Genomic DNA, 16,157 nt, shown 5'->3' on the forward strand with positions numbered 1-16,157 from the left:
AGCCACAAAAGTCTTGTTATGAGGCAGCATAAAGTTTGGGTAGCTAACCTTTTTTTTTAAAAAAAAAACTTCAAATGGTACAGATGGTAATGACTCCATAAACTTGCAATTGCAATTATTTGCCTTTCTAAATTAAGGAAGAAACAGTAACACTGAAACAATTTCCTTTGCAAGTTTGTGGACAAACAAATGAATAAGAGATTGAAGACTTTTGGAAGAGTCACACATACATATTTCTGAGTATTAGGCTCATTCCGCACTTGCAGAATAATGCACTTTCAAACTGCTTTCAGTGCTCTTTGAAGCTTGTGAGGAATAGCAAAATCCACTTGCAAACAGTTGTGAGTGGTTTGAAAATGCATTATTTTGCGTGTGCGGAAGGGGTCTAAGTCAAATAGCATCTCTCTTTTTTAATCTTGAGGGGTAGTAATCTAAAATAAAAATAAAGGATTAATAAGTAATTGTGTGCACACGTGACTCTTCTATCTTGACCATTTGATAGTCCTTTATGTTTCATTATTCTTCAGAAAAGGGGGTAAGCATATGGCATTATACAATGAACTTAGAGTTGGGTAGCATACTAATGAACTATCCAAACATGATGAATTCATTAAATAGTTGATTAGCATTGATCAGAATAAATTCATTTGCACTTCATGTGGAGGTCATGTGTATCTTCATAAAACACATTGTGAAATTTTGTATTAGCTAATAAACACTTAGAAGTAATTGGATTTGGAGGACTGGACCCTGTTATATCAAGAATAACTCCCTGAAATAAGACCATAGCTCATTATCACAGAACCTCAGGGGTGATATTTATAATTTAACCACTGATAGAATGCTCTAAAATATGCTGTGATGTCTTTGTTACTTAAAAATAAGACTTGGCATGTACATCCATGCCTGTATGTGCCCCATCTTTTCTTTCTGCTTCCAAAGATGGAACACTTCTGCTTCCAGGGGACACTTCTGCTTCCAAAGATGGAACGCTCATTTTGTTGGTCGTTATCATGAAATTATATTATTTCTTTCCAGTTAGTGCTTAGCTTAGCTTAGCTTATGGCCTGTTTTAATATAGAAAATGTTGACAACAAGATACACTATGATCATTGGGACAACTTTATTAGAAACAGTGGCACTGGAACTTCAGACTGGCTTATACAAGATGGTTATCCTCATGCAATTATACAATGCACCTGTGGGGTTTGTGGCTGGAATGGGTTCACTCTGATGTGCCATTTATATAAACCAGTTCCTCAGTATGAGCCAAGATTGGCTGTAAAATCAGCACTGATGTAGCTCACTGAATGTATTGAGTGGTTCACTGGTAACATTACCTTAAATTATTCATATATTAATGTCCAGAAATACATGGGATATGTATAACACAACAGAAGAAAAAGAAACTTATAGATGCTAGAAACAGACTTCTTAAAAAAAATCTAGGGATAATAGATAGCACAGTATAGTATATCACAATTTTGCACGCCAACAGATATGGAATTAATTTATGAGAATGCACTATATATTGAAATATATAAATAAAAAGCACTCTTCCCTATATTTTAGCCAAATACATTGTAGGTCATCAAGCTGGGTTAGCATTTGAAAAAATAGTTTCACTCCTTGAACTAATAACACTGTCCATGAAATTTTCATTTACTGATAAGGATCAGAATCATCATGAGAATGACTGCTGAGTACATTAAGCAGCAATCGAAAACTTGCAGCTGACCATCTTGCTAATAGGCACCTCTGCAGGCCTGGGAATGACTCCAGGAAATACACTGGAGCAATTCAGTAATTTCAAACAGTCATAAACATTAAAAAAAAACTTCTTGAAAGACAAAGAAGGTTAATGAGTTAGAGTTCCATTTTCTGGTTGCAAAGCAAACCAATTAGGAAACACACAACTGACAATTATGAACAGTATTCTTATGAAGCATGGAAAATGAGGTTGGTTATTCAGTGAAACATTAATATAGATGTTAGTACCCACATCAATCACTTATCTTGCTCCACAGATAGAAAAATGTGCTGGATCCAAAGAACCACAAGAAAAGATTCACTTTAGGAATAGATCTTTCATGTTTCTCTTGTCTTCTGTAATATCCCATCACCACCTGAAAATCTGCTTCAAGGAGAAGCAGGCCAGGAACCTGCACATCAGCCAAGAAATTTCTGGAATACTCAACTTTCATGGCTTTTCAAACACATGAATCACTAATTTCCATGAATCCCCAAACACACAAATGGAAGTTCTTTCCTTTTACACTGCAATACCATCCTGACCTGGATGACTCAGGTTGGCTCAATCTCATCAAGTCTCAGAAGCAAAGCAGGGTCAGTGATAGTTATTACTTGAATGTGAGACCACCAAAGAAGACCAGGATTGCTACAAAGAAGCAGGCAATAGCAAACCACTTCTAAACATCTCTTGCCTTGGAAATCCTATGGGGTTGGCATAAGTTGCCTATGACTTGACAGCAGGTGTCATGAGCCAGCCCCTGAGTACTTACCAGGATACAGAGGACTCTGATGCAGAACCTGACAACACAGTGCAGCCAGAGTTTGCTTCTCCTGAGGAAAACCAGGCAGCAGAGCCAACTCCCAGCCCTTCCCTGACCACTGATGTGCCTACAGATCCTCTAGGGAACCCAATAATGAGTCAGCTGTGCATAGGAGGCAAAAGCAGATGCAGCAGTTGCAAAAGCAAAGGAAGAGTGCTCATATTGCAGCAAGATATGAGAAGATAGAAGGTATGCATCTGATGAGGATTAACTCCTTGCAGGATCCCAACCTCTTGGACAAGGTTATCTATATAAGCCTTGCTGTGAGCTTGCTTCTGCCTGGGTGCAACAAATGTGTTTCCTGTTGCCACTGTGTGCCTGGTCTACTGCTGATTACCAGTCTGTTAATCTGATCTCCTCTGCTGTGACCTGTTGAACTGACCCATGACTACGCCTTCACCTGCCGCCTGCCTTGATCCATTGAACTGTCTTCTGATTAAGATCTTGTCTGCCCACTGTTCTGTCCTTCGAGACTGGACCTGACTACGCCTTCACAGCATCCCATCCCATGCCTGCCTACAGCACAGGATGTTCTACCCCTACCCCAGATACAAACCAATTATTTGATTTTGTGGTTTTGCTTCTTGGGTTTAGAGGAACTTGATGCAAGACCACTGCATTGTATTACAGAAATGTGCAGCTGAAACTTAATATATCTGTAAACTTGATGTTTAAATTATCTTTAAAATAATACTTTCTATTTTCAATTATTTCATAATCCCATAATCCCTATAATGAAGGAAATAATCCCAAAGACACCAGTAGATTTTAACCTGGTTTTAAATCTGAATGCTCAAAGTTCATCCAGTTCTTGCAGGCCCATTATTTGTAAAACAAAGCACCTTTTCACTATCTATGCTTGAATGAAATACATTAAAATAATAAAGCCACCATCAAAAATGAAGATGTGACTGCCAGAAAACCCTTCAACACTGAGGTTCTGGTATATGTAACAATTTGAAGAATAGAATTTGGAATAGAATTCGTCAAAAGAAAAAAGATTCCTGCAATACCCATGAGCAGTATAAATTAAAAAATGTCATCACTGAGGAATAGTTTGAGGGAATGTAAGGCCCTTTCTGCATGGGCCAAAAACAGCGCCCTAGGGACGGCAAAAATGCTGTCCCTAGGGAGCTGTTCTCATGGGGGGCGCTGCCCTCACTCCCCCCCAGCAGCATGAAGCTGCTGTTTCCCAACCTCATTCCCCGAGCGAGGTTTTCCGGAAACAGCGACTTCCAACCGCTGCCATGTGAACTGGAAGGCGCCATGTCCCCCGCACCATCCCTGCAAACTTGCCTCATCTCCTGGCTTCCGGCTCATCGCAGAGGCCAGTGGACATGTCCCCTGGCCTGTGACTCCAGCCTGTGGGGGCGTGTCCCCAGGCCTCTGCGATTAGCCAGAGGCCAGGGGACAAGGTAAGTTTGCAGGGACGGCGCAGTCTGTGTGAAGGCTGTGCCACCACCTGCCACCCTCCTGGGACCGTCCATGCGAACAGTCCCGGGGGTATGTGTCGGCGTTGTTTACGCCGACGCACCCCTGCACCTTTGCGGTGCAGAAAGGGCCTTTTCATTCATGAAAACTAGATCCTCTAGTCATTGACAGCTGGATCATAGTAAATAAAGGAATTGTTGAGGCAATAGTTTATGTAAAGAGGATTGCAAAAAAAAATCCTTTGTTGAAGAACAATTCGATAACAAAAGACATGCTATTTCCGTTACAGGGAATTTTTAAAAAGTGTCTGCAGTATTCAAAGCCAAGAAGACAGGTGTTTAACTATTGTCAAGGCTTTCGTGGTGAACTTGAGTTGTGATTGATATTAAACTGTTCTTCAAAAGCAAGGAAATCAGCCCTCTTCTCACATCCCCTTCAGCCACAGTAATATACATGAAATGACTACAATCAGATCCTGTGATGCCACAGCTTGTGATAGAAGAGCACCAGTAGGCTTGTTTGGGGGGAAAATTGCAGCAGAATGCAGCAACATAAGCGAAGACAGGAGCTTCACTTTGTCTGTATGCCCCATTCTTGTAAAACAAAAAGGATGCTCAAACCCATCTCTGCATATGAATTAAGGACATTCAAGTACCTGTGGGTTCTGTTATCCTGTTTGCCCATTACGACCATGGGGCTGATTGTTCTGTAGGTAATTCTGGTTACTTGAAAACTACTCAAGCTGTTCCCTGGGTTACTTTCCATAGACACACTTTGCTGCTGATTAAAAAAAAATGAAAGAAATCATATAAGCTTTGTGTCATTCATTTTTTTAAAAAATATTCAGGTTGCTTTGTATTTATCTGTTGTCTATGTGATAAATGTGAGTTGTTGCCAATCTATGTGGATGCTCAGCAATTTGTACACTCATGTTTTCATACAAACTCTTGGTAGCTGCAGTTTTCCATCTCTGGTATCACTGAATTACTTACTCAACTACCTCTGATCCTGACAGAAAATCAGCAAGGTGAAAAGACAGAGGTAATGAAACTCCACCGTTCTTCCCATATACACACATAACTGCTGCAAAAAAAAAGGTGTTCTGCATCTGTTTGTGTCAGATGGTTGCAAAACAACAGAATTTTATGGCTGGTTCATGAATGATTGAGACTGCATACAATGGTATGGTCATTTTCCAAAAATATTCACCACAAAGTTCTCAGCATCCCTCATATGAATGGATGGGTCCCCTAATATGAATGGGATGATTTTAGATAATGGCAGTCCTCTCACATGATATCTGATCCTTCTTTTGTCTTGGGTTTATTTTTTGTGCTTTTGGAAGGGTTTAGACCTTAAGCTGTACTCATGTATGGGAGGCTTCAATCTGGCAGTAGGTTTCACTCACGGGAGGGTGGAGAGAATGGAGTACCAAAAACCTGACCTTGGTCTGTGTGGCTGCCTCCTCAAGCAGTCAGGCAGCCCAGCAGCCCTTCCTGCTGTACAAGAGATTCAAACTTGCCTCTTTTTCTGAAAAATCTGGGCATACAGCAGTCTTCTGGAATGTCTTTGGCAAGGAGTATCCTGATGAAACAGTATCAGCCAATGCCTTAATTAGTGAGCCAGCAAAGAGACTGACAGAGGTGCTATGCACAAATATGCCAGTCAGGGCATATCTGTACAATGCAAACATGGGCCCTGTGCTCTGGATGGATATGTGCTATCAGACATATCTACTGAGTCACTCTTTTCATTTCTCCTTGCAGGGCTCCCAAGAACTCTCAGGAGCTCCCAAACACAGTATCATTTGGGCATGTTTCATACCACCCAGACCTGACCAGAAGGTTATATAAAAACCGAACAAATCACTTGGCAGGCCTCATGGGTCTAGAAGGCCAGGGGACCTAGAATCTTGCCCTTGCAAGTTTTTGTAATCCTTATTCCTCCACAGTTTAACACCAAATTTTAATATACACTGGTATGTTTTCATTATACTTTGAAACACACACGTTTGTACAAAACAGTAGATATTCCCTTGGGAATTATCAAGATGACTTTCAAAACTTGGGTTTGAAGAGTTTCCATTTCTAAAGCACATCAATGTCCGAAGGTTCTTGTCCCAGCAAAAAACTGGAGGGTAGAAAATTGCTTCTGGGATCTTGAGAATAAGAAGAACCTGTTCCTCAACACTTTCAGATGGAAGGGCGGTTTGAACAGACCATTTGCTTTCAACCTGGTAGCTTGAATAAGGCTTTCCATCTTTCCAATTACTTTTTGAGGGAAAACAATCACCCAAAGTAACAAAGTGTTTGCATTCATTCAATTTTAGGATCTCAGACAAGAATAGAAAGGTTTTTTGTAAAAACAAAATACCACTTCCATTTTATCATATTTGATCTACTACTGTACACATTTACAAAAATTCCCCAGGAGAGAAGCAAAGACCCTTAGATCTATATGGATACATGACAGTAGTATTATATCATCTTTACTAAGAGTAAACTTAGTGAGCTTCATTAATATAAAAACTGAAAAGCAGGATACAATAATGCATCTTCTTTGACTCCACCACACCATTCAAACTTTCTGCATTGTACCAGTAACAAGTCTTCTAATCTCAAATGCCAATCTTTGATCTTCAGTCAGATGCAAAAACTTTGCTTGTATGGGAGCGTTATGGGTTTTCCAGGCTGTGTGGCTATGGTCTGGTAGGTTTTGCTCCTAAGTTTTGTCTGCTTCTATTGCTGGCATCTTCATAGGTGTGTCATTTTTATCCTCTGTAAGGCACAAGGCTTGTGTGCCAGTGGTTGGGAAGGTCAATGAATTTTCAGTCTGTTTTCCTATCCTCCTAGTCTCTGTAACAGGAAGACCTTCTGCTTCACTGGGTGGAAGCTGAGGTTTTCACCTCCCCAGGTTCCCCCCCCCCCTCAGTTGAAGAGATGCATGCAGAAGATGGCTAGGAGGATTAGATCTACCATGGGAAAAGTTCTATTTCATCCAAAAGCAGCATAGAGGAACCTGTGTGATTCATGTGTAAGGTATGAGTAGACAAATGAAGATTTTTTTTTCACAAATGGAACATGGCAGCTGAAATGAAGTAATGCTTCCACCTTTCTGTATATTGTGTTACTGTGTCTGCTCCTGTGACTATAGGTCCATTCAGGATTTATTCCATGTCACATTCCAGTGCCCAAGATCTTAGACTGAGCATAAAAGATTTTTGAGGACCATTATCTCTCATTTCCAAGGTCAGATCAGGATAAATTAATACTGGCATTATTAGGAATAAATTCATTACTTTCTGAATGGCAAAGTTTTTTCCCGCCAACATAAAGATGACAGTGAGGCAAGTTGATGTAAGAACAGTTCACCTGCATGCTAATTGTTCACACTAGGCATTGGATTGTAAGGTGGTTTTGTTCTGCAATATTTCAAGAGATAATTATGTTTTTAATTTTTTTCCTATGAAAACATGTGGAAATTTCTTGTTTTTGTTTTGATGGAATCAATGTGTTACGGCTTATTATCTAGTCTAATACAAACTGTCTACCATTTAATTTCTAGCAAGTATGCCCATCATCTTTTAAAACATTGTTAGGAAAAGGTTAAAAATGCTGAAAAGAATGAAGCTAGTGCAGTGGAACACCTCTTGACATTTTGGGTTAAAAATAAGCACTCTCCTGCATGAGGAACAACAGCAGGAAAAGACTCAAGTCATTAATGCATAATGTGTTTGTTGCGTAGTTGGGGCAAATGCCCATTGCAGCAAAATTTCTTGTATGGACATATTTCTTCAAGCCTCACTTTTACTTTTCATTCTCTCTGCGGCAAGCAATATCATTTGTAGCACTATTTTAATTTTGCTTCACCACCAGAGCTGACAGATTTGCAAGTGAGCATAGCTTTGCCCCAGACACATTCTATCTGCCTGCAGCCAGCTTTCCACTCCCTCCCAATGCCATCCACAACTTCCTCCTCACCCCCTTCCATGTTGCCAGCTCCTTCAAGTGAAAGAAAAGAAGCTCACTCACATGGGCTTTGCCTCTGCATTCTGTTGATATATTGGGATATAACTTGGAAATAACAAGCTTGGAAATAACAAGCTTCTGTGCTTCCACGGAGGTGGGAGGGAGAGAATATCTGCTATTGCACAATGTTCTCTTCTTTAGCAGCATGTGGTCCAGGGAATTACTTTGCTCTTTCATTTGGGGGAGGGATTATTTTTGGGATAGTGAAATCAATAAAAGTGTAGTTTAAAGACTAAGTCAGCAGTCTTGACTACAAAGTATATCGAGATCTGTGCCTTTAAGAATAAGTTGATGGGCAGAGTTAAGAGAACCAGGCCAGGAATGTTCTCTGCAGAAAAACTGCGCTCCCAGGATGGGATGCCTCCTTGTGTGTAAACAGAGAAATGCAAGGACAACCCACGGTGCAGTCCTGAGGTAAGTGTTCCATGCATAATGGGTTTTAGGGAAACAAACTCACTTTTGCACCACTGTATATATGAATTTTACTGGCCAGTAAAACAGGGGTATGCTTTGCTCTTGCAGCAAAAATCCTTGGGGTATACATTACAATATCTGACCATTTAATCTTAATCAGTTATACGGGACAAGAAGAGTTGGACTGTTTGTGCCATTCATTGTCTGCAAAACTTTTTCCTGTGTGTTTACTAAACAAAACAAGTCAAATTTGAATTTAAAAAAGGTTATGAACATCCTGAGATATTTATTTTTTATTTATTTTCAATGTTTATACCTCACATTTCTCTCCAGGGACTCAAACAACTTATGATATCATTTTTCCATGTGACTCAGAGGCATCAGCGGAGACCAGAGAAGAGCCACCTACTAGCAAAAGGCAGCAGCTGCTCCAGAACAGAGCAGGGCACCCCTTTAGAAGGCTGTAGCAGCTGATGAGCCCAGCAGGGGCAGAGGTGAACCATCTGCAGGACATTCTCCCTCCCACGAGGCAGCAGCTGAGCATAGCAGTAGGGGTTAGAGGTTTGCCAGCCCAGAGTACTAATGGGGGGGCAGGGTGAACAGCCCTCTAGCTAGCCCTATCCCTCTAGCTAGCCTTCTCTAGCCTTCTCTATCCCAGCAGGGATAGAGGTTAAGAGAGGAATATGGGCTTTTCTAAGGATAGAAAGAGGAGCCGCGTGGCATAGTGGTTAAGTGCTTGCACTGCCACTCACACGGTCAGGAGTTCAAGCCCCTGTGGGTCAGATATCCTGGCAGCTGGCTCATGGTCAACTCAGCCATCCATCCATTCCTTGGTCAGTAAATGTGTACCTAGCTCATAGCTAGGGGGTAAAGAATAGCTGGGAAAAGCAATGGCAAACTACCCCACAAAAACGGCTTGCCTATGAAATCACTGCTTGCAGTGGTACCCCAGGGTCGGATACGACTGAAGGGGAAACTTTACCTTTAAGGATAGAAAGGCAGGATATAAATCCTGCAGACAGACAGACAGACAGACAGACAGACAGACAGACAGACAGACAGACAGACAGACAGACAGACAGACAGACAGACAGACAGACAGACAGAGGTGGGGGGCCTCAGCATGGGCAGAGCCCCAGGAATTACTAATCCAAAAGCCCCTAGAGACCTTCCTCATGGCAGAGCAAGGATTTGTACCTGGTTCTCCCAGATTATTATCAGGCGCTTTAATCACTGTACTATGTTGGCCCAGCCAGATGGGATTTTACGAGGTATATTAATGATATCAGAAGGGTTCTACCTGCGTAAACTATTTTCAATGTACAATGGCAGTGAATCTTCAACAGAAATGTTGTTTCACAAGGCTCCATATAAGATTTCCACCTCTTCAGGGCAGCATGTATCCACAGAACTTCATTTTTAATACAGTAGCATGGGCCATTTATCCATAGCATCTTTCGATACAACATGTGTAGGTACACTTATAAGAGCTGTTATATTACATACTGACTAAAACTAATTTTCAGAAGTGCTACTGGAGACATTGGAGGCCAAGAGATTATTGCTTTCATAACTACAAACATTTCTATGAGATTACATCATTTTGTACCCAGCTGTCTACCAAAGTTTATTCTACAGATTTTAACTATTTCTTATCATTGTCACAAATGTCTTATATTTTTTTCATTAGCAGAGATTAATATTTTAAACCGCCTAACTTTGTTTGTGTCTATAACGTGCCATCAAGTCACAGCCAATTTACAGTTATCCTAGTGGGATTATCAAGGCAAGAGTTTAAGCAAAGGTGGTTTGCCACTGCCTTCCTCAGCAGAGTCTTCCTAGGAGATCTCCCTTCCAAGTACCAACCCAGCTTAAGCTCCAAGATTTGATGAGATGGGCTATGCTATACCATTCCACATCCCCTTCTTAGTTTACACAGTTCTTAAAATATATCATTTATTATTTATAAAATACCCCAAATGCTGTATGCCATGAAAAAGGTGTGTTCCTTGAGGCCTCCCTGATAACGAAGGCACAGGTGGCTCACACAACTAGCATGACATATTACCATCTCTGCCAGGCAAGATGGCACTCTACCTATCCCAAACTGACTTAGCCATGGTGGTCCATTAAATGGTCACCTCTAGACTTGATTACTGAAATTTGCCCTATACAGGCCTAACCTTAGACCTGCTCCCCAAACTCCAGCTAGTCCAGAACACAACAGCAAAAGTCTTTACTGGGACTTTGTGGCAAGCACATATCCAGCCACTGTGCTGCCAGCTGCACTGATTCCAGGTAGAGTATGGATCAAGTTCAGGGTTTTAGTGCTGACATACAAAGCCTTTAATGGTCTGAGACCACAGTACCTGCATGACTGTCCTTCCTGCTATGCCCCCTGAAGATAATTGTGATCAGCAAATGAAAATCTGCTAGCAGTCTCTGGCCCGAGAGATGTCCAGCTGGCTTTGACCAGAACCAGGATTTTTCCTGCCCTGGCACCAACCTGATGGAATGATCTGTCTAGTGAGACTAGGGCTCTGCAGGACTTGATGTAGTTCTGAAGGGCCTGTAAAACAGAGCTGTTCCACCAGGCGTATGGTTGAGGCAGCTACAGTTGCCATACTGGCCCCTCATTTCCACCAGGGTCACTTTCTTCCCTTAGTGACCCACAGTATTTTACCATCATCTGAGTGGTGGCACTGTGAAATATGTTTTAATCTGTATTTGTACCTAATGGTGATTTAGTATTTTTACTGTAAGCTGATAAATTTAATTTTTGGAAGCTCCAAAAAGTTCCAGCACAATGTAAGGCTGAACACATTCAAATGAAGTCTACTTTTTGAAAAAGGAAACAAACTTTATTGATGCATGTCGCCCTAGATACAGAGTGCTGGAACTGAGGGTTCTTGCCCTCAGTCCCAGTATATATGAGGTGTGTAGTGGGCCCCCCTAGTGGCAGGAACCTTGGGGAAGTGAAGCGTACAAGGGAAAATGAAACTTACAAGGGATTATGAGATGGGGAAACTGAAACTGAAACTGACCCTGACACTCACAAGGGAAAGGGCAATGTATAAATTGAATTATTATTATTAATAATAATAATCCAATGAAACTCAGCTGCTGCAAAAAGATAATCCAGATCGAGTACAGAGGCACAACTCAATGATCAAGATGATCCACTGGAATTTATGCCAGAATTACAACATTAAAACAGCTAAAAATGGGTGGGAACATTGTCCAGAGAAAGTCACAGAAAATGAGAAGGTGGGATTTTCAAATCCAAATGGACAAAGTATTGACACGTAATACACCGGACATTACAGTGACGGGGGACAAGAAAGTGACCATCATTGACAAAGTGATTCCTGGTGACAGCAGGCTCATTGAAAAAGAACGTAAGGTCGCTAAATATCACAATTTGAAAATCAAGATTCAGTTACTGTGGCACAAACCAGCTGAGGTCATCCCAGTGGTAAATGGCATACTGGATGCCATTCTGAAAACACTGGGTGGCACTTGAAACATCTTCAAGTTGACAAAATCAACATCTGTTCTATTCAGACCAAACTTGAGAGTATTTGTCATTCTATGGCCGATTACACATAACACATCTGCAGCACAATGGGGGCAAATGCCTGTTGTAGTAAGATTTCTTGCACAGATATATTTTCTCAAGTCAAGCTTTCACTTTCTAGTCTCCCCACAGCAAGGAAGACCTCCTATAGCACAAATTTAATTTTGCTTCACTGCCAGAGAGGGGAGATTTTCCAATGAGCACAACTTTGCCCCAGACCTCTTTCCTCCACCCACAGCCAGCCTGCCTAGCTCCACTCCTTGCACGTCCATCCACGCCTCCCCCCCTGGCCTATTCCATGTTGTCATTTCTCTCCTGCTTTTCTAATGCTCATTTTGATATATCAATGTATCAATATAACAGAGTTAGCTTTTGCAAGGAACAGCACGAGCAGTATCTGTTTCTGGCTCCAGGCCACTTCCTCCACTCCGCTTGTGCCCTTCTTGATGATTGGGAGGGCTTTTAAAAACTTTTTTCAGACAAGCCTTTTTTTAAAAAAAACAACCTCTCCTGTGGCAGCAGACAGAGAGAGAGGCTGTGGGAGACAGTGTGTGTGTGAGAGAGAGTAGAGGGAAAGTGTGGGGGAGGGGGAGAATATCACCTCTATAGTATTGGGACTACTGATCTGTGCCTTTAAGAGAGGAGGAGTTAAGAGAACTAGGAAACAGAGGCCTGTTGAGAATACAGTGGAACCTCGGTTTTCATTGCCTTCGGTTTTCATCAGTTTTGGTTTTCATCGATTTTTTCAGTGAAAATTTTGTCTCGGTTTTCATCGATTTGCCTCGGTTTTCATTGATTTGCAGTAAGGTGCAGGGGTTTGTGGAGAAAAATCATCCAGACAAAGCTTTTTGCAGGCCATGTCTGCAACGTGTTTAATGACAATGTCTTGCCCCATTTCAGACAAATCTTAAAGAGGCGTCAGAAACAGACCTCTTTGGACAGCTTTCTGGTGCAACATTGGTCCACTGGCTCTGAAGCTGGTACTAGTGTTATTGTTTCTTACTGTTTTCAGCATTAAACACTATGTTTATTCACCAAAAAAATGTGTTTTGGTATGTTTTTTGGATTGCCTAGAATGGATTAATTGGATTTACATTGATTCCTATGGAAAAGTTTGCCTCAGTTTTCATCGGTTTTGGTTTTCATCGATTCTTTTCGGATGGATTACCAACGAAAACCGAGGTTCCACTGTACCTGCAGGAAGGACTTGGCTGCCTCCTCACATGTAAACAGAGAAGTGCAAGGAGAGCTCACTTCAGCCCCACCATGCAGCTAAAAGGCCCGAGGTAAGTGTTCCATGAGTAATGAGCCACAGAGTATAAACTGAGACACAGAGAGCTATCTAAGCAAAAAGCCATTTTACATATCCTATCCTTGAATTATTACAGAGCTGTTGTCTGAGCAATTTAGTCTTTAATATCAGCCTGGCAGAGCAGCATTTTTGGTGTGGATAAAAAACACTATTTTGAAATCCCCATTAACTGTGTGCTTCTTTTTATTTTCATGTGTTTTGTTGTCTTATCTGCCCTGCGCTAAAACAAATGGCTCATTTTGACAGAATCTATTGCAATGGCTTGATATCAATCCCTTTTTCTCACCATCTTTGCTTCAAACTTCTATCTTTCAGTTATTAAACCTGCCTTCATATCTCATAATTGCAGTTATGAATCATGGTGCTTGCCTTCTGCACCCAACCATCCATATCAAAACAGCATATACAGGACAGAAAGATAGCAATGTGTGACTGCATGATTGGAACATTTACTTTGACCACATTTTTTTAAACTGCTAATGCATAATCCACCAAATATACATAGGAGTCTTCTCCTTGCAGAAAACTGCAGGCACAGCAAATGAAGGAACTCTTATTATGTCTAATCCTGGATAACAAGTAGATGAGACAAAAAGGTGTAAGGACAAATCCTGCTTGTTTTCCATTACCAAATAAGTAACATGTTTCAGTATACACTCTCAGTTCTTACATTTTACTATGGATATGGGAGAAAGTACTACATGTGATCCTCCTGGTAAGCACAACTGCCATTTCATCTGAAGGGCAACATAGATATTCTCAGCCTTGATTTTACAGGTTTCTGATTCCTGTGTTCTAAAAATGAAAAAAAAAACATGTGTTGCCCCATTTATTTGCATTCCCTTGATGGTCCCACCAAGTTCTTCACAGACTCTATCAAGCAGTGTTTTTACTGTAGTTTGAATATAGACAGTGTGACACCTGCACTAGGGGCCAATTTGAATTATAGTGGTTGCCATTTATCTGGGTTGTTTTAGCCTTGCCCAAAATATATTATTTCAGAATATTTTCCTGTTAAACTACATTGGCAGAAGCCACCTCTCATATTTTTGTGTGTGTAGCAGTGTGTACACTTAGAAGCAGGCCACAGGCAAAAGGTCTGTTTAGCAAGATTAAATCAATGAATGAGTTACTCCAGTGAGAATCTGGAAGCCTCATTAACTATGGACATGATCTTGATTACCATACCTCACTGAACTACTTTGACAATAGACATTGAAAACCTCCTTGGTATCTGATGCTACATTTCACTACACCTTTTCAGAAAATGGCTCTGCAACAAATGGTTGCTTCCTTGCATTTCCTCAACCTATTGATACAATCTCCCTAAACCAATCAATCCCTTCCTAATCACAAACTTCAGCCAAATTTGAATAACCTGAGTGGAGGCTCCAAAGAGTTACTCTGCATAAAGCCATTCTGTGCTTCCTGATTTAATCTAAGAGCAATTGACTCCATTGTCCCGGGTACTTAGAACAATAGATGAGCTTTTGATTAGCTCAAGCCAGCAAGACCAGCATGGGAAATTTCAGAGAATTTAGGAAAATGAAACTTAAACTTACCTGTTCCCACCCCTACCCGTGCAAAAGGGTATAAAAGTACTATGCACCCCAACTCCAGTGCTCATTGCTAACCTGAGCCTCTCTTGGTCTTGTTGGTGTGAGACACGAATTTGTCCTTCGCCTGGATTCAGATGCTGGTCATTTGAATCTTTGCCTTCTCCAAGATCTTCTTCAGCTGAATTTAGGTAATGTATGCCCCCCTGCTTCCCCAAATCCCAGTCTACCTTCCCACCTATCTTTTCCTCCCTATCTATATATTTAGGAACTGTGTGTATGTGCCTTAACGTCTCACTGTGTGATTCTTTGCAACCAAAACTTATATAAAAATATTTAAACTGCAATTTGGTCTTTTGTGAATTCTCTGCAGATACGTTTCAAGCCGTTTCTGGTATACATAGTCTTAAAAGATCCCTACCCAGCCAAGCCAAGTTATTTTCCCCATTGCTACTTTAAGATATTTGTGTGCTGTTACACTCTTAGCAGCTGGTGGAGATTCCTTAGAAATAAGTTCACAACCTGTGAAAGCTGGGTAACAGTTGGGTGCAATTTGTTCTACTGCTTATTTGCAAACGGAACCATTATTTGGTTGTTCTCACAGCATGAGACTCTGCTGGACATTTCTTTGAATATTGCCACTATCTCACTGGCATTTTTTTATTTGCAGTGTTCTAGAGGTTCACTTTCAAGTTTGCCTGGGTAGCTCATTGACTGGGTTTTCCATCCATATTCCTGACTGTACACTGTCCAACTGAAGGATAATATGGCTACCATGGAGATGCTAACAGTTGCAAACCTTGACTTTCTTGTTTGGTCCACCTTGATTTCATATATAAGAAGAGCCCTGCTAGATCATACCTATAGTCCAGCAACTTGTTTTTCAGAGTAGCCAACTATTGGAGACAAATGAACAGAACATAGAGTTGCCAACACTAAAGCTGGGAAATTCCTGGATATTTGGGATTGGATCCTGGGGAGGAGGGAAAGGGAGGAACCTCAGCAGAGTATGGAAACAGATTCCATGTAATCTAGAGATCAGTTGTAATTCCAGGAGATCTTCAGACCCCACACAGAAATTGCCAATCCTAGTACAAAGGCCAAGAGTTACTGCTGTAGTTGCCTCTTAGTTTTGGAATTCAGAGGTTTGCTGCCTCTGAATACGAAGCCTTTGACTTCTTTCTTTGGAATGGTTTTCCTCTTTGTTCATCATATCCACCTTTTAAAGAAACCAATAAAGATCTTATTCTTTTAGAATTTCTTCAC

This window comes from Sphaerodactylus townsendi, linkage group LG07, assembly GCF_021028975.2.
Source record: "Sphaerodactylus townsendi isolate TG3544 linkage group LG07, MPM_Stown_v2.3, whole genome shotgun sequence".
Lineage (NCBI taxonomy): Eukaryota > Metazoa > Chordata > Lepidosauria > Squamata > Sphaerodactylidae > Sphaerodactylus > Sphaerodactylus townsendi.